Source organism: Saimiri boliviensis, chromosome 19 (assembly GCF_048565385.1).
Source record: "Saimiri boliviensis isolate mSaiBol1 chromosome 19, mSaiBol1.pri, whole genome shotgun sequence".
Classification (NCBI taxonomy): Eukaryota; Metazoa; Chordata; class Mammalia; order Primates; family Cebidae; genus Saimiri; species Saimiri boliviensis.
The window spans coordinates 42,170,551-42,190,266 of NC_133467.1; the positions used below are offsets into that span (position 1 = coordinate 42,170,551).

At 50.4% G+C, this 19,716-nt stretch overlaps 2 non-coding genes and 2 pseudogenes across 2 annotated transcripts; 2 read left to right on the top strand and 2 right to left on the bottom strand.

Moving 5' to 3' along the window:
• Window positions 1-279: 279 nt before the first annotated feature.
• LOC120360175 (coatomer subunit gamma-1-like) lies at window positions 280-6,300 on the bottom strand (annotated as a pseudogene).
• Window positions 6,188-6,351, top strand: LOC141582376 (U1 spliceosomal RNA). The gene has a single exon (XR_012515242.1). It is a non-coding gene; the product is annotated as a U1 spliceosomal RNA (small nuclear RNA).
• A 669-nt stretch (window positions 6,352-7,020) lies between these two features.
• LOC120363063 (small Cajal body-specific RNA 23) lies at window positions 7,021-7,107 on the top strand. Its single transcript, XR_005578781.2, has one exon.
• Window positions 7,108-13,038: 5,931 nt separating this feature from the next.
• LOC120363059 (coatomer subunit gamma-1-like) lies at window positions 13,039-19,685 on the bottom strand (annotated as a pseudogene).
• Window positions 19,686-19,716: the final 31 nt, after the last annotated feature.

Sequence of the window (19,716 nt, forward strand, 5' to 3'; positions counted from 1 at the left end):
CACTCTGCCTTCCAGGTTGGAATGCAATGGCAGGATCATGGCCCGGCCCAGCCTCGATCTCTCGAGCTCAAGTGATCCTCCCACCTCAGCCTTTGCCGTAGCTGCTGTGATCACAGGTGTGCGCCACCACGCCTGGCTACATTTTTGGGTTTTTTTGTAGAGACGAGGATTCTCTCCTCTCTCGTCTGTTACCCAGGCTTGTCTTGAACTCCTGGGCACAAGTGATTTTCTTCTCTGGGACTCTCAAAATGCTGGGATGACAGATATGAGCCACCGCACTCGACAGAGAATTCCTTTTTATTTTATTTTTTTTCAATAAATACGACAGAGAATTCTTTCTTTTCTTTTCTTTTCTTTCTTTCTTTTTTTTTTTTTCAATAAATACGTGCTGATTTATTACAGGGATAAGATGGTCTCTTGGGGGATAAATTCAAGAAGAGTTGAGAATGTTTTATTCATTTATGATGTCCCTTTCCAGGAAGGAAGGACAGCAAGATTTAGGACAAGCTAAAATCACCCCCTATTAAAATAAAAATAAAAAAAAATAAGTCACCACCAAGTAGTCCCGGACAAGGAGGCAGAATAAAAGATATATATCTGCAATGATTCCTAATTGTTTTTTAACACAGAAGCTTGGGAAGGGGTTTCCGGCAGTTTCCTGAGGAAGGCACGACTTCCAGATAGTGTCGGGGAAGGGTCCTGTGCAGGCTGGCCCCTCAGCCCACAGATACCAAAATGATGTCTACTACAGCTCCTCCAAACTTCTGGCTGTCACCTGCGTTGTCACTGTGTCCAAAAGCAGCAGCTGAGAGTGCACCAGGATGTCACGACCACCCTGGAACACACCAGCCAGGAGCAACATGTGGGTGTTCTTGTCATCCAGCAGCTTGTCTGACCTCTCACAAGGGTGCATTCCCGAGAACTTCACCATGTTATCCACAGCCTCTCCAAGTGTCTTGATGGTAGACGAGGTGAACATTTCCTCCTTCCCAAATTCATCCCCTACCTCACCCTAGGCTGCTTCGAAGTTCAGTTGCATGACCTTTTGAATGTGATCAGCGACAGTAACTTCAGCTCTTCCAGCACATACTCATCCTCGCAGCCTTCATCGTCGGTCTCCCCAGTGTGGGAGCACAGTCCTTGACAGTGAGCTTCAGCATGCAGCTGAATGTGCAGGCCACAGCCGGGGGGTCTCCTTTGGGCTGTGCCGACAGCGTGTAGCAGGTCCCAGGCTGGTTGGAGGGCAAGCTCTGGGCAGGCACGTAACAGAGCCCCTCACAGGCTCAGTGGGCTCATCTGCACTGCGGCATTCTCTGGGGTCTGGTCACTGGGTGTGTTCGTGCAGTCACACAAACACCATGTGGTCGGTGAAGGTGTGCTTGGTGCAGCCGATGACATACTCGGTCTCTGACTCGGTGAGGGCCGCGGACTCAGGCGAGGACTGGAAGGGGGGCCCAGGTCCCTGGAACTCTGGCACTGCTGCCAACTGCTCCTGGAAGATCTCCTGTAGCTGCCTCTTTCTCAGGGTGTCTGACTGCGGTGACGGGGGTGCCTTCCACTCTCTGCTCTGCCACGGGCGCTGTGGCCAGGGGCACAGACTTGAGGTCAAAAGGTTTTTCTGATGGTTCTAGAGTGTACTGAGGCTGAGCCCTCTCCAGACCAGGGACAGACACAGTCAGACCATTTAGGACATAGCCCGCATTGAGGGCCTTCTGCTTCGCTCCAGGACTTTTGGACAAGGTGGCTCGGTCCCTTATTTCATTGTCATCATCCATCACATACCTCTGCAGCAACACCACGATACTGGGTAACATCTCTTCATTCTGGCCTCCAGACTTGGCCGGAGCACTCTCAGCACCTGCCCGGACCTCCTCATGCTCCACTTGGTGCTTTGAGGGTTGGTGGTCTTGGGCCCCTCCAGGCCCAGGAGATGCAGAATACGGGTGACCAGCTCTGGGACCTCGCAGTCCTCAATGAACTCGCACAGATGTGACAGCCCCGTCTCCTTGCCCTCTGAGTTCTCAGTGATGCTGACGACGCCGTCCCCAGTGACGCGCTTGTACTCACAGCCACCCTCTTCCCACAGCACGGTGAGCAGGGAGTTCATGAGGGTGGCGTGTTTGCGAGGATACTTCTGACACGGGGCACTGACGGCCTGGACAACCACCACGTTGAGTTCATCCGAGATCTCTGACGCGAAGGAGGACGCCTGCTTCATAAGGCGGTCGACGCTGCTCTCACTGCCTGTCTTAAGGAGGGTGGTGGCGGCCAGCGTGGCCGTGCTGCGGTGTGAATCTGTGACCAGGTTCTCCAGATCCAGACTGCAGGCTGTCACAGCTGACGGCTGCTTCATGGCAACCTTACTGGGGGTGCGAACAGCCGCACAATGGAGAGTAGGCTTGGGTGAGCTGCGGAACAGCCGGAGCACTGGCACGGCCGGGGCAGCTCCTTGGCACTGCAGCCTGGCAGGTTGACGATGGCCGACGCAGCTTCGCCCACCACCGTCTCATGCCTGTTGCACAAGCAGCGCTGGATGAAGTCAAACTGGACTGTCACGGCTGCCATCCTCCTCCTCCAGCTGCTTGCTGGCCACCTGGATCATCACGCAGTAGGCAACGGAAGACTTAAGGCCATGCCGGTGACCTTGCTGATCATCTTATTGACAGCCAGCTGGTCATTCTTACACACCAGGGCTGGTACAGGAGCCCTAGTATGTGGTGCTGGACCGTGATGTTATCACTGGATGCCACCTCCTGAGCCTCATTCACCCAGCACTTGACCAGCAGGTGCAAGGAAGACACAGGGCAGAGCTGCAGACATGGGCACCTTGCCTACAATGGCCTGTTTCATGCAGCGCTCAGTAGCCGGCAGCATGGTGCTGTCGGTGACCCGGCAGAGGGCTCGCACGGCTGGGCCCTGATAGTTGTCTCCTTTCCCAGTCACGTCTTTTATTAGCTGCTGGTGACAATGATGACATCCTCTGCGATGCGAGACATCTCCTTGATGGTCAAGTAGCACATCCGACAGAGTGTGAGATCATTGGACTGAAAGTGCTTGGTCATCGCAAAGAAGGCTTCGGTCGCCTCCGTGGGTCTCCAGATGCTCCCCACGGCTTATGAGATAAAGGATCTCGGTGAGGATGTGGGCACATTTCCGAGGGCCGATGGGAGTTTCATTAAATGCACGGGCCTCTTGGAGGATGGCTCTGTTCTCAAGGTGCTGGAGTGGGTTGGAGCCTCCACTTGAGTCCTCGTCCTTCTTGTGGCATTTCTTCAATGTGGTAGAGCCAGTGGGATGCAGCAGCAATGCAATGCTTGCGGGGTGCGGCTCAGAGAGGCGGGCAACAGTGGTTCTGCAGGGACCCCCGATGGAGGATTCTTTAAACAGTACCTGAAATGGCCGACACTAGCCTTTAAGAGCACCAGAATGATTCCCTTATAAATTGTGCTTTTCTCAGTGGCTTACTTAGTTACCTTAGTGAAAGACACTAGCTCAGGCCAGGCACAGTCATTTATACCTGTAATCCCAACACTGAGGGAAACCGGACACTGAGGTGGGTGGGTCCCCGAAGCCTAGGAGTTTGACACCAACCTGGGCAACACGATGAAACCCTGTCTCTACAAAAAGAAAAAAGAAAAAGAAAAAGAAGAAAAACAAATTAGCATGGTAGTAGAAATGTAATGCACGCAAGAATGATAATCATGAAGACAATCTGTATTCCAGAAGAGTAGGGAGCCTGTCCATTAGGAAGCCAACCGAAACCTCAAATCCCAGTTCACCAGTTCACACCCCAGGGTGCGGCGTCACACGCCGGTAGTCCCGGCTACTCGGGAGAATGAGTAACAGGATGGCTTGAGTTCATGAGGTCAAGGCAGAAGTCAACCCACTCAAGGCTCATGCCACTGCAGTCCAGCCTAGGTGACAGTGAGACCCTGTGTCAAAAACAAACGTGCAAAATGCACAGAAACAAACAGCAACAACTTCAGAGTGTCACCTCAGTCTGACATGACTGGCAAACACCACTGTGCTGTTGGGAAATTAAAAGGAACACACTCCCTCCTGCTGTCAACCTGCCCTCCTGCTCTAGCGTGTCTGACGCATGGGCTAAAATGCCCAAGAGCTGATGTACTCAAATGATAATACACTTTCCTGTTCTGCACCTGCATTTATGTTGTCTGGAGGAGATCACCATCCAGTTCCTATAAATGTCTGAGGGCATGGAGTGAAGAAGGGCAGTGTCTTTTAGGATATCTGAACACAGCTATGGCTCTGAAGAAACCCAACACTGGGCGAGTTCCTCAAACTTTTCACTAGGCCCGACCACCACTCTATTTTAGATAGAGATTCTATTGGGGCAAAACCTGAGAATTATCTGCCTGGTCATCAGGAAGATAATTCCTTGCATTTTCTGGGGAGAACACTTCTGCTTGAAGGGAGCGTTTCTTCCCAGGATTACAAATCTTTCTGTAACCTTAGGGAACATTGCTGATGAAAACCAGGCATGGTGGCTCTGGCCTGTTATCCCAGTGACTCGGGGGCTGAGGTGGGGGAATCACTTCAGCCCAGGAGTTCGAGGCTGCAGTCAGCTGTGATGGTGCCGTTGCACTCCAGCCTGGGCCACAGAGTCAGATGCTGTCTCTGAAAGAAAAAGAAAAAGAGAGGAAAATATCGCTGATAAAACTGTGGCCTCTTTTGCAGCCCAGCAGAGAGCTATTCACTGGCTAAGGTTGTACTAGATAATCGTGTCGCTTTAGTGATATATTCCGCTGAGCAGGGAGATGTACGTGGTGGCTGACACCTTCTGTTGCACATACGTCAATACTTCCCATGAAGTGGAACCTTCTCTTGGAAAAGTCAGAAAGAAGCCAGTTGGCTACGAGAACTCCCTGAAGAGGAACTGGGATTTGATGTTTTCCCTGCCGTTTTCAGCTGCTGCCTAATGGAGAGCTTCCCTTCCTGTTCTGGCACACAGATTCTCTTTGTGATTATCATCGTTGTGTGCGTTAGATTTCTACTACTCAAGTTGTTAATGTTAGGTGTTTCTCATTGCTAACTTGTAAGAAACTAAATTCGTGATACTCTGAAGACTAGAGACGTTTCAACAAGTGACAGCAACTATGGAATTGACCGAGATCTCTCTCTCTCTCTGTCTCTTTTTTCCATTCCGTGATGACACCAATTCAGCTGCTGGGCGCTGTTAAAACTTCATCAGCGAGGACGCCTTTCCTCCGCAGCCCCCGGTGCGGGACAGGACTAGCTGGGAATGAGCCTTTCTGGCAGGGAGAAACGCCTTGGCCCCGCTTCGGATCGTCAGCACTTTCAAGAAGTTTTCATCTAAAGGGAGAATGAGGAAAGAGGAGAAATTCTGTGTGAGGAATGAGCCTGTCCGAATTCTCAGGCCCACAGAGGGATGACGCTGAGACAGCAGCCGCGCTGCGCTTTCTTTTAGTACAATACCGTATTTGAAAACAAAAACGACCCGACCTACAAGGGTCACGAAATTGGACAGTTCTCTTGACGACGCTACTGCTGGTAAAATCAGGAAGGACGGCTGGTGCGCAGCCATCTGAGCAGCCCCTGGTTTCACAGACACGGCTTCTCCGACAGGCAAGGGCTTCCCATTTTAGGCGCCATGCCAGCTCGCAAAGAGAACCGTGTTCGAAAGGACCCGGTGTTCTGTGATCCGAAACGCTCTAGTCTGCAAATTAAAAGCCATTCTTTGAGGATGGTGCACAGGCCTCCAGCTGGGCGCCACAGGGCAGAGGTCGAGCAGGCGCTTCTGTGGGGGAGACCAGCTGCGGGGTCTCGGCGCACCGGCCCAGAGGACAAGGGCGGGAGGGAAAGGAGGGAGGGAGAGGCCGACGTCACTTCCCCGCCGGCTCCGGCCGCGGTCGCTCGGCTGAGTGGCGGAGGAGCGGGCGGGCCTGGGAAGGCGCTGACGATGACGTCACGGAGGGGGCGGCCTCTATGCAGATGAGGCGGCGCAGGGGCTGCTGCTCGGCCACCGGCTGCTTCCCGCCGTGGGAGTTCCCCGCGTGGGAGCGAGTCCGGGATCGCGGGTCGGCCCCGACGGTCCCAGCTGTGTGTCCGGGCTCGGAGGGCCGGGGGTGCGGCGCCCGCGGCAAGTGACCGTGCGTGTCAAGGGCGAGGCGCGTGAGGCCTTGTCGGGGCGGAGGCGCGTGTCCTCATACTTACCTGGCAGAGGAGATACCATGATCACGAAGGTGGTTTTCCCAGGGCGAGGCTTATCCATTGCACTCCGGATGTGCTGACCCCTGCGATTTCCCCAAATGTGGGAAACTCGACTACATAATTTGTGGTAGTGGGGGACTGCGTTCGCGCTTTCCCCTGGCCTTTCATGGTTTAAGGAAAGATTTGTTGTTGGAAGAGGTTCGTGTTTTGGGCCGGAATCAAGTAAGTCAAAGGGATGTTGTTTTCCCCACATTCTATTACATGACGGCATCTTAAGAAGCAAGTTCTCTCATTCGCTAGAGTGCGGCGTCTGCAGCTGTCTCATCTCTGTTGGGCTCTGGCAGAGCTGAGTTCTGGGCCGCGCTGTTTATGCGGAGATTGCTCTGCGGACCTGGAGGCCAGCCTTGAGGTTGGTCCGCCCTCTAGCCTGGGTAACACAGAACAACAAGACCCTGTGCCTTATTACTATTATTATTTTACTACTTATGCTTTATTATTTATTTAGAGACAGAGTCTTGCTCTGTAGCACAGGCTGGAGTGCATGGCGTGATCTCAGTTCACTGCAAGTTCAGCTCCCAGATTCAAGCCATTTTCCTGCCTCAGCCTCCAAGAGTAGCTGCGATCATAGGTGCATGCCACCATATCCAGCTGATTTTTATATTTTTAGTAGAGAGGGGATTTCACCATATTTGCCAGGCTGGTCTCAAACTCCTGAATTCGAATGATATGCCTGTCTCAGCCTCCCAAAGGGCTGGGATTGCAGGCATGAGCCACCTCGCCCAGCATATTTATGCTTCAAATGGGACGTTTCATGAGGGAATAATTTTCTTGTTGAATTTCTAACATGAGAAACAGGACTGGTTTGGGGGTGTCCTGTCTGAGCAGACACAGGACACCACGGTTGTCAGTACGACAAGGGACACAACTTGTTCAGTGTGCCTTATGATGGTGAAAACTCCCTTTAAAAATCACACGTGATTGATAACACTTGACCTCACATACCGCTTGAGAAAAAAAAAATAATAGATTTAGCTGTAAATCAAATTAATGATCTCGATAGTTTGGGACGATAAAAAATAAAGTTCATAGCAGAGAGGAATCTGATGCTTTTGAACAATTTTAATAATGTAAATATAAAGACATCAGAAAGTTCGTTCCTTTTATTTATTTATTTATTTTTTTTTTGAGACGGAGTTTGGCTCTTGTTATCCAGGCTGGAGTGCAATGGCGCGATCTCGGCTCACCGCAACCTCCGCCTCCTGCGTTCAGGCAATTCTCCTGCCTCAGCCTCCTGAGTAGCTGGGATTATAGGCACGCGCCACCATGCCCAGCTAATTCTTTGTATTTTTAGTAGAGACGGGTTTTCACCATGTTGACCAGGTTGGTTTCGATCTCTCCACCTTGTGATCCACCCGCCTCGGCCTCCTAAAAGTGCTGGGATTACAGGCTTGAGCCACCGCGCCCGGCCTAGTTCATTACATTTTTTAAAAATCAGTGTGACTCGGCTGGGTGTGGTGGCTCATGCCTGTAATCCAAGCACTTCGGAGGCCAAGGCGGGAGGATCACCTGAGGTTGGGAGATCAAGACCAGCCTGACTAACATGGTGAAACCCCATCTTAAAAAAAAAAAAAAAATCAGTGTTATTCTTGACAAATTAGAATGGTTTAATAATCTTGGTTATGCTGGGTGCGGTGGCTCACACCTGTAATCCCAGCACTTTGGGAGGTCGAGCCAGGGGGATCACGAGGTCAGCAGTTTGAGACCAGCCTGGCCAACATGGTGAAACCCCATCTCTACGAAAAATGCAAAATTAGCCAGCCATGGTGGCGTGCACCTGTAATCCCAGCTACTTGGGAGGCTGAGGCAGGAGCGTTGCTTGAACTCAGGAGGCAGAGGTTGCAGTGAGTAAAAATTACATCACTGCACTCCAGCCTGGGTGACGGAGGGAGACTCCGTCTTGAAAAATCATCATCATCATCATCATCTTGACCTAAAAACTGTTACATACTATATTTTATTTCAGATTTTTTTATAAGGTAGAAAACAGTGGTAGTATAATATTCTAGTACATACAAGACTTAGGTTTGTTTTGGCCTGAAAATCTTAAGGCTGGGTGTGGTGGCTCATACCCATAATCTCAGCACTTTGCGAGGCCAGGAGTTCGAGACCCAGCCTGACCAACATGGTGAAACCACGACTCTACTAAAATACAAAAATTAGCGGGGCATGGTAGTGCGTACTTGTAGTCCCAGCTACTCCAGGGGCTGAGACACAAGAATTGCTTGAACCCCGGAAGCAGGTTTGCAGTTAGCCAGGATCATGCCATTGCACTTCAGCCTGGGTGACAGAGGGAAACTCTGTTTCAAAAAAAAAAAAAAGAAAGAAAGAAAGCAAAGAAAGTTTTAATTAAATAATTAAATTGAACTTCCTGAATTTCTTATGCTGGTTGTACTGGTCAAAGAAGCAAACGTTACTGCCAATATCTGTTTAAAGGTACAAACAATTAGTTAGACCTGGCTCCCTGGCTCACGCCTGTATCCGAGCACTTTGGGAGGCCGAGGCGGGTGGATCACTTGAGGTCAGGAGTTTTGAGACCAGCCCAGCAAATGTGGTGAAACCCTGTCTCTACTAAAAATACAAAAAATTACCCAGTCATGGTGGTGGGCGCCTGTAGTCCCAGCTACTCAGAAGGCTGAGGCAGGAGAATTGCTTGAACCAGGGAGGCAGAGGTTGCAGTGAGCCAGGATCACGACACTACACTCCAGCCTGAGCAAGAGCAAGACTCGGTTTCAAAAAAAAAAAAAAAAAAAAAGGTATAAAAAATTAAAATAATATGTTCAGAAAATTAAATATCTAACAATGAAAAGGAGGCCTAGCATGCATGACAACTACATTTCGCTCCTAACCCTTCCTACCCTGTGGTGGTGTCTTTCAGGCTAACTGCTTTCCCTTACTTCTGCACATAGGCCAAGCTGTCTATCAGAGGGATTTCGTTTACAGTTTAACTTTAAGGCACAGACGATGATAATCCCTTCCCGGCTGGGCACGGTGGCTCACGCCCGTAATCCCAACACTTTGAGAGGCTGAGGTGGGTGGATCACGAGGTCAAGAGACTGAGACCATCCTGACCAACATGGTGAAACCCTGTCTCTACTAAAAATATAAAAATTAGCTGGACATGGTGGCACACGCCTGTAGTCCCAGTTACTTGGGAGGCTGAGGCAGGAGAATTGCTTGAACCTGGGAGGTGGAGGTTGCAGTGAGCCAAGATTGAGCCATTGCACTCCAGCCTGGTGACAGAGACTCTGTTTAAAAAAAAAAAAACAACCCTTCCTGAAACTAACTTCTGAGGAGATAAAGAGGTTGTATACACAAGAAACAGTGTTAGTTGAAGATTTATTAGAGCATTGTGACCTGGCAGAGGACAAAGAATTTTCACCACCCCCTTGGGCTCTCACTGCAGCCCTTAAGCCTGTCATTATCCGACCCCTTCACCTCAACCTCCTTCTTCCTCCTTCCCTAACATACAAGGGGCCTGAAATCCATATTAACTTAAGTTGGTTCTTTAGGATATTAGTTCACCATCTGCTCAGTTTGGCGGCTCTCTGGAAGACAGTCACCTTCCCTGTTCCCACACTTTGTCTCTCGACTTGCTGGCTGTAATGCAGCAAGAGATACGAGCTTTGGACTCACTTATAAATTAAGTAGGTAATATCTTTAGAAGGGAGTTAATTTTTATGATTCTATAAATCAGAAGACTCAATCACTCTACTTAAGGTACCTGGGTAAATATTTTTAGATATCATCCAATATATAACACTATCATTCTCTATTACTATATGTCAGCTCAATTTATAATTTCAAGATATATAGTTAATTTACGAATTCATGACAAATATGAAATGGAGTTGATGATTTTGATTGCCTTTGGTTGTCTCTTACTTCATTAATTCACTTGGAGATTGCCGTTGCTGGCTGGGTTCAGATAGATTTCTGTATGTTGTTGGTATGCCACTGGGTGCTGTGGGTATTCTTATGTGTTCTCTGTTTTTCTGTTTTGTTTTGTTTTGTTTTTAAAGACGGGGTTTCACCATGTTGGTCAGGCTGGTCTTGAACTCCCGACCTCAGGTGATCCAACCGCCTTGGCCTCCAAAGTGCTTGGATTACAGGCGTGAGCCACCACGCCCGTCCATGTGTTCTCTTAACTCTTGGGAATTTTGTAAATGTTCACTCAAGTCATTTGTTGTTTTTAATAGTTTGACATTTAAAAGTAATATGCCTTGGTATTCTGCACCTCCTAGCTTCTCAAACGCTCTCAAACGGCCACCTTCGTACTTTGTTACGTACTGAAGTTTTTGTTTGCTCCTAGCTTCTTAATCCGAGCTACCATCAAAAGCCAGCTTTGCAAAGATGGGATGTCATGAAAACAATGTGCATAATGTAATGCTGGCGAATTTTAATTAGACCTCAATAAACTTGACTGTTTTTTGTTTTTTGTTTTGAGATGGAGTCTCACTCTGTCGCCCAGTCTGGAGTGCAGTGGCGCTATCTCGACTCACTGCAACCTCCACCTCCTGGGTTCGTGCGATACTCCTGCCTCAGCCTCCTGAGTAGCTGGGATTACAGGTGTGTGCCAACACGGCTGGCTAATTTCTTTCTTTTCTTTTTTTTTTTTTTTTTTTTTTTTAAATTTTTAGTAGAGACGGGGTTTCACCATGTTGGTTAGGCTGGTCTCAAACTCCTGACCTTGTGATCCACCCACCTGGACCTCCCAAAGTGCTGGGATTACAGGCATGAGCCACTGCACCCAGCTAAACTTGACTTTGAAAAAAGACCCACATTCCCAAACTTTGGCAGAATGAGGGCACTGGAATCTCCTACTTATTTCTGGCAGAAGTATAAATAATTCAAAAACTTTGGAAAGTTGGTTGGCAGTATCCTGCAATGACAAAGCACCAGGTAGGCACTGGTGGTTTCGCTTTATGTAGCATGCCTTTTGGAACATTCGAACTTAGCTTTTCATTTGTGACAGACTCCTGTTAGTTCTTAACCCTGAAGAAAAGAAGTGATCTGCTCCCGCTGACCCATTCAGGTGCTCCAAGTGACCGGGGACTCTGCAGAGGTAACAGGGTCGCTACTCACCATGCAAAGGCAGCCTCACGGGGCACTCTCCATCGGGAGAACATCTTTATGAACCCCCTTTCCTGCTCTTCTGGGATGGTATACGTGGGACGGGTCCCCCGTGGCATATGCACTCTGTGGCCACCTAGTGGTTAGAAACAGTGGGAGCCACTGAGAGAGAGAGAGAGAAATGACTCCGGTGACATCTGTAGGATGACTTCATAAACAGCACACTGTGACCAAAACACATCTCGGGCCTTGGTCATCTTTGAAAAGCTCTGAATTATGGGAAATGAAGCTTCAAATTCTGAGCAGGTTGCGAAAAAACAAGCGCCTTTAGAAACACCAGCTGGGTTTCTGTGTGACACTTAGGAATCGTCCTCTTGTAAATATCCAAGAAACTGGATCCGCCTAACCAGAAAAAGTCATGAGCAGAATGGAGAAAATGGGGATCTTTCTGAAATGCCTAAAATAATGTATTAGTGTGGACAATCAGAAATATTTGGTTTTAGGCCGGGCATGGTGGCCCACGCCTGTCATTCCAGCACTTCTGGAGGGCGAGGTGGGTGGATCATTTGAGGTCAGGAGTCCAGACCAGCCCGGACAACATGGTGAAACCCCATCTCTACTAAAAATACAAAAAGTAACCAGGCAGTGGTGGCGTGTGCCCGTAATCCTAGCTACCTGAGAGGCTGAGGCAGGACAATCACTTGAGCCTCGAAGGCGGAGGCTGCAGTGAGCCAAGATCACATCACTGCCCTCCAGGCTAGATGACACAGTGAGACACCGTCTCAAAAAAAAAAAAAACAAAGAAAAAGAAAAAGAAAAAAGGTTTTAGAACCAGACAAATTGAATGGGAGACTTACTTCCAATGATACCTAGAAATTTCTAAAAGAAATTCTGAGAAAATTGCCTCCATTGGGGAGTAAACCGAAGGCGGTCAGCAGACTTTTTCTGACCTGAAAAATACTGAGGAGGCTTTGCCTCTTTCGCCTCCACCAGCTCCTTCTCCTCCGGCCCCTGCACCTGCACAGTCTCCCTCAGCTGAGCCCTCCTGTCCTCTTGCCTCTTCTTCCATCACCGTCACCTGAGGAGAGTCCCCAGGGCCGTGGCCCCTTCCCTGAAACTTCTGTTCTGACAGCCCCTTTCAGGTAATTCACACAGGAAGACGGGAGCCTACCACTGTGTATTCCGCTTCACCATAATGTGAATTAAGAATATTAGACAAGGGCCGGGCGCGGTGGCTCACGCCTGTAATCCCAGCACTTTGGAAGGCCAAGGCGGTGGATCACCAGGTCGAGAGATCGAGACCATCCTGGTCAACATGGTGAAACCCCGTCTCTACCAAAAATACAAAAAAAAAAAAAACCTAGCTGGACATGGTGGCGCGTGCCTGTTATCCCAGCCACTCGAGAGGCTGAGGCAGGAGAATTGCCTGAACCCAGGAGGCGGAGGTTGCGGTGAGCCGAGATCGCGCCATTGCACTCCAGCCTGGGTAACAAGAGCGAAACTCCACCTCAAAAAAAAAAAAAAAAAAAAGAATACTAGACAAGACTTCCCTGGTCTAAATGTAAATACATTTTCCCCTTCTGTTTCTAAAGCAGGCTCAAGATCCTATAGGGTTTGGGAGAAAATTTGACTTAACTGTTGAAACCTTTGAGCCCAAATATTCTGACCTTCATCAATTAATTCACGTGCGGGTGTAAGAAGGCAAGACCACTAAACTGGATACAAAAGGCAAAATGGAAGGATTTTCAAAAACAGGCTGAAGAAGAACATGAAAGGGTCTGCATTTTGGCCAAATACCTCCGTGTTGCCCTTCCCCACGTCCTTCCTAAAAATGTAGATTGGGGGATAATTCAGCAATGTACTGAAAGCCAGACAAATCTGTCTTTCTTACTTAAAATGGTTTGAGAGCCAGGTGTGGTGGCTCATGCCTGTAATCTCAGCATTTTGGGAGGCCGAGTTGGGTGGATCACTTGAGGTCAGGAGTTCAAGACCAGCCTGGCCAACATGGTGAAACCCCATAGCTACTGAAAATACAAAAATTTGCCGGGTGGCTGAAGCAAAAGAATCGCTTGAGCCCGGGAGGGAGAGGTTGCAGTGAGCCGAGACCCTGCTACTGCAATCCAGTCTGGGAGATGGAGTGAGACTCTGTCTCAAAAAAAAAAAAAAAAAGAAAGAAAAGCAAAAACGAAACAAAAACACCATTTCTAAACAGTGTGAGTGGTTTGAGAACCCGTGTCTTTACTGGGGCAGGGTCCCACTCTGCCTTCCAGGTTGGAATGCAATGGCAGGATCATGGCCCGGCCCAGCCTCGATCTCTCGAGCTCAAGTGATCCTCCCACCTCAGCCTTTGCCGTAGCTGCTGTGACCACAGGTGTGCGCCACCACGCCTGGCTACATTTTTGGTTTTTTTTGTAGAGACGAGGATTCTCTCCTCTCTCGTCTGTTACCCAGGCTTGTCTTGAACTCCTGGGCACAAGCGATTTTCTTCTCTGAGACTCTCAAAATGCTGGGATGACAGATATGAGCCACCGCACTCGACAGAGAATTCCTTTTTATTTTATTTTTTTTCAATAAATACGACAGAGAATTCTTTCTTTTCTTTTCTTTTTTTCCTTTCAATAAATACGTGCTGATTAATTACAGGGATAAGATGGTCTCTTGGGGGATAAATTCAAGAAGAGTTGAGAATGTTTTATTCATTTATGATGTCCCTTTCCAGGAAGGAAGGACAGCAAGATTTAGGACAAGCTAAAATCATCCCCTATTAAAAAAAAATAAAAAAAAAAAATAAGTCACCACCAAGTAGTCCCGGACAAGGAGGCAGAATAAAAGCTATATATCTGCAATGATTCCTAATTGTTTTTGAACACAGAAGCTTGGGAAGGGGTTTCTGGCAGTTTCCTGAGGAAGGCACGACTTCCAGATAGTGTCGGGGAAGGGTCCTGTGCAGGCTGGCCCCTCAGCCCACAGATGCCAAAATGATGTCTACTTGCAGCTCCTCCAAACTTCTGGCTGTCGCCTCCGTTGTCACTGTGTCCAAAAGCAGCAGCTGAGAGTGCACCAGGATGTCACGACCACCCTGGAACACACCAGCCAGGAGCAACATGTGGGTGTTCTTGTCATCCAGCAGCTTGTCTGACCTCTCACAAGGGTGCATTCCCGAGAACTTCACCATGTTATCCACAGCCTCTCCGAGTGTCTTGATGGTAGACAAGGTGAACATTTCCTCCTTCCCAAATTCATCCCCTACCTCACCCTAGGCTGCTTCGAAGTTCAGTTGCATGACCTTTTGAATGTGATCAGCGACAGTAACTTCAGCTCTTCCAGCACATACTCATCCTCGCAGCCTTCATCGTCGGTCTCCCCAGTGTGGGAGCACAGTCCTTGACAGTGAGCTTCAGCATGCAGCTGAATGTGCAGGCCACAGCCGGGGGGTCTCCTTTGGGCTGTGCCGACAGCGTGTAGCAGGTCCCAGGCTGGTTGGAGGGCAAGCTCTGGGCAGGCACGTAACAGAGCCCCTCACAGGCTCAGTGGGCTCATCTGCACTGCGGCATTCTCTGGGGTGTGGTCACTGAGTGTGTTCGTGCAGTCACACAGACACCGTGTGGTCGGTGAAGGTGTGCTTGGTGCAGCCGATGACATACTCGGTCTCTGACTCGGTGAGGGCCGCGGACTCAGGCGAGGACTGGAAGGGGGGCCCAGGTCCCTGGAACTCTGGCACTGCTGCCAACTGCTCCTGGAAGATCTCCTGTAGCTGCCACTTTCTCAGGGTGTCTGACTGCGGTGACGGGGGTGCCTTCCACTCTCTGCTCTGCCACGGGCGCTGTGGCCAGGGGCACAGACTTGAGGTCAAAAGGTTTTTCTGATGGTTCTAGAGTGTACTGAGGCTGAGCCCTCTCCAGACCAGGGACAGACACAGCCAGACCATTTAGGACATAGCCCGCATTGAGGGCCTTCTGCTTTGCTCCAGGACTTTTGGACAAGGTGGCTCGGTCCCTTATTTCATTGTCATCATCCATCACATACCTCTGCAGCAACACCACGATACTGGGTAACATCTCTTCATTCTGGGCTCCAGACTTGGCCGGAGCGCTCTCGGCACCTGCCCGGACCTCCTCATGCTCCACTTGGTGCTTTGAGGGTTGGTGGTCTTAGGCCCCTCCAGGCCCAGGAGATGCAGAATACGGGTGACCAGCTCTGGGACCTCGCAGTCCTCAATGAACTCGCACAGATGTGACAGCCCCGTCTCCTTGCCCTCCGAGTTCTCAGTGATGCTGACGACGCCGTCCCCAGTGACGCGCTTGTACTCACAGCCACCCTCTTCCCACAGCACGGTGAGCAGGGAGTTCATGAGGATGGCGTGTTTGCGAGGATACTTCTGACACGGGGCACTGACGGCCTGGACAACCACCACGTTGAGTTCATCCGAGATCTCTGACGCGAAGGAGGACGCCTGCTTCATAAGGTGGTCGACGCTGCTCTCACTGCCTGTCTTAAGGAGGGTGGTGGCGGCCAGCGTGGCCGTGCTGTGGTGTGAATCTGTGACCAGGTTCTCCAGATCCAGACTGCAGGCTGTCACAGCTGACGATGCTTCATGGCAACCTTACTGGGGGTGCGAACAGCCGCACAATGGAGAGTAGGCTTGGGTGAGCTGCGGAAGAGCCGGAGCACTGGCACGGCCGGGGCAGCTCCTTGGCACTGCAGCCTGGCAGGTTGACGATGGCCGACGCAGCTTCGCCCACCACCGTCTCATGCCTTGTTGCACAAGCAGCGCTGGATGAAGTCAAACTGGACTGTCACGGCTGCCATCCTCCTCCTCCAGCTGCTTGCTGGCCACCTGGATCATCACGCAGTAGGCAACGGAAGACTTAAGGCCATGCCGGTGACTTTGCTGATCGTCTTATTGACAGCCAGCTGGTCATTCTTACACACCAGGGCTGGTACAGGAGCCCTAGTATGTGGTGCCGGACCGTGATGTTATCACTGGATGCCACCTCCTGAGCCTCATTCACCCAGCACTTGACCAGCAGGTGCAAGGAAGACACAGGGCAGAGCTGCAGACATGGGCACCTTGCCTACAATGGCCTGTTTCATGCAGCGCTCAGTAGCCGGCAGCATGGTGCTGTCGGTGATCTGGCAGAGGGCTCGCACGGCTGGGCCCTGATAGTTGTCTCCTTTCCCAGTCACGTCTTTTATTAGCTGCTGGTGACAATGATGACATCCTCTGCGATGCGAGACATCTCCTTGATGGTCAAGTAGCACATCCGACAGAGTGTGAGATCATTGGACTGAAAGAGCTTGGTCATGGCAAAGAAGGCTTCGGTCGCCTCCGTGGGTCTCCAGATGCTCCCCACGGCTTATGAGATAAAGGATCTCGGTGAGGATGTGGGCACATTTCCGAGGGTCGATGGGAGTTTCATTAAATGCACGGGCCTCTTGGAGGATGGCTCTGTTCTCAAGGTGCTGGAGTGGGTTGGAGCCTCCACTTGAGTCCTCGTCCTTCTTGTGGCATTTCTTCAATGTGGTAGAGCCAGTGGGATGCAGCAGCAATGCAATGCTTGCGGGGTGCGGCTCAGAGAGGCGGGCAACAGTGGTTCTGCAGGGACCCCCGATGGAGGATTCTTTAAACAGTATCTGAAATGGCCGACACTAGCCTTTAAGAGCACCAGAATGATTCCCTTATAAATTGTGCTTTTCTCAGTGGCTTACTTAGTTACCTTAGTGAAAGACACTAGCTCAGGCCATGCACAGTCATTTATACCTGTAATCCCAACACTGAGGGACACCGGACACTGAGGTGGGTGGGTCCCCGAAGCCTAGGAGTTTGACACCAACCTGGGCAACACGATGAAACCCTGTCTCTACAAAAAGAAAAAAGAAAAAGAAAAAGAAGAAAAACAAATTAGCATGGTAGTAGAAATGTAATGCACGCAAGAATGATAATCATGAAGACAATCTGTATTCCAGAAGAGTAGGGAGCCTGTCCATTAGGAAGCCAACCGAAACCTCAAATCCCAGTTCACCAGTTCACACCCCAGGGTGCGGCGTCACACGCCGCTAGTCCCGGCTACTCGGGAGAATGAGTAACAGGATGGCTTGAGTTCGTGAGGTCAAGGCAGAAGTCAACCCTGGTCATGCCACTGCAGTCCAGCCTAGGTGACAGTGAGACCCCGTCTCAAAAACAAACACGCAAAATGCACAGAAACAAACAGCAACAACTTCAGAGTGTCACCTCAGTCTGACATGACTGGCAAACACCACTGTGCTGTTGGGAAATTAAAAGGAACACACTCCCTCCTGCTGTCAACCTGCCCTCCTGCTCTAGCGTGTCTGACGCATGGGCTAAAATGCCCAAGAGCTGATGTACTCAAATGATAATACACTTTCCTGTTCTGCACCTGCATTTATGTTGTCTGGAGGAGATCACCATCCAGTTCCTATAAATGTCTGAGGGCATGGAGTGAAGAAGGGCAGTGTCTTTTAGGATATCTGAACACAGCTATGGCTCTGAAGAAACCCAACACTGGGCGAGTTCCTCAAACTTTTCACTAGGCCCGACCACCACTCTATTTTAGATAGAGATTCTATTGGGGCAAAACCTGAGAATTATCTGCCTGGCCATCAGGAAGATAATCCCTTGCATTTTTGTGGGGAGAACACTTCTGCTTGAAGGGAGCGTTTCTTCCCAGGATTACAAATCTTTCTGTAACCTTAGGGAACATTGCTGATGAAAACCAGGCATGGTGGCTCTGGCCTGTTATCCCAGTGACTCGGGGGCTGAGGTGGGGGAATCACTTCAGCCCAGGAGTTCGAGGCTGCAGTCAGCTGTGATGGTGCCGTTGCACTCCAGCCTGGGCCACAGAGTCAGATGCTGTCTCTGAAAGAAAAAGAAAAAGAAAGGAAAATATTGCTGATAAAACTGTGGCCTCTTTTGCAGCCCAGCAGAGAGCTATTCACTGGCTAAGGTTGTACTAGATAATTGTGTCGCTTTAGTGATATATTCCGCTGAGCAGGGAGATGTACGTGGTGGCTGACACCTTCTGTTGCACATACGTCAATACTTCCCATGAAGTAGAACCTTCTCTTGGAAAAATCAGAAAGAAGCCAGTTGGCTACGAGAACTCCCTGAAGAGGAACTGGGATTTGATGTTTTCCCTGCCGTTTTCAGCTGCTGCCTAATGGAGAGCGTCCCTTCCTGTTCTGGCACACAGATTCTCCTTGTGATTATCATCGTTGTGTGCGTTAGATTTCTACTACTCAAGTTGTAAATATTAATGTGTTTCTCATTGCTAACTTGTAAGAAACTAAATTCGTGATACTCTGAAGACTAGAGACGTTTCAACAAGTGACAGCAACTATGGAATTGACCGAGATCTCTCTCTCTCTCTCTTTTTTCCATTCCGTGATGACACCAATTCAGCTGCTGGGCGCTGTTAAAACTTCATCAGCGAGGACGCCTTTCCTCCGCAGCCCCCGGTGCGGGACAGGACTAGCTGGGAATGAGCCTTTCTGGCAGGGAGAAACGCCTTGGCCCCGCTTCGGATCGTCAGCACTTTCAAGAAGTTTTCATCTAAAGGGAGAATGAGGAAAGAGGAGAAATTCTGTGTGAGGAATGAGCCTGTCCAAATTCTCAGGCCCACAGAGGGATGACGCTGAGACAGCGGCCGCGCTGCGCTTTCTTTTAGTACAATACCGTATTTGAAAACAAAAACGACCCGACCTACAAGGGTCACGAAATTGGACAGTTCTCTTGACGACGCTACTGCTGGTAAAATCAGGAAGGACGGCTGGTGCGCAGCCATCTGAGCAGCCCCTGGTTTCACAGACACGGCTTCTCCGACAGGCAAGGGCTTCCCATTTCAGGCGCCATGCCAGCTCGCAAAGAGAACCGTGTTCGAAAGGACCCGGTGTTCTGTGATCCGAAACGCTCTAGTCTGCAAATTAAAAGCCATTCTTTGAGGATGGTGCACAGGCCTCCAGCTGGGCGCCACAGGGCAGAGGTCGAGCAGGCGCTTCTTTGGGGGAGACCAGCTGCGGGGTCTCGGCGCACCGGCCCAGAGGACAAGGGCGGGAGGGAAAGGAGGGAGGGAGAGGCCGACGTCACTTCCCCGCCGGCTCCGGCCGCGGTCGCTCGGCTGAGTGGCGGAGGAGCGGGCGGGCCTGGGAAGGCGCTGACGGTGACGTCACGGAGGGGGCGGCCTCTATGCAGATGAGGCGGCGCAGGGGCTGCTGCTCGGCCACCTGCTGCTTCCCGCCGTGGGAGTTCCCCGCGTGGGAGCGAGTCCGGGACCGCGGGTCGGCCCCGAGGGTCCCAGCTGTGTGTCCGGGCTCGGAGGGCCGGGGGTGCGGCGCCCGCGGCAAGTGACCGTGCGTGCAAAGGGCGAGGCGCGTGAG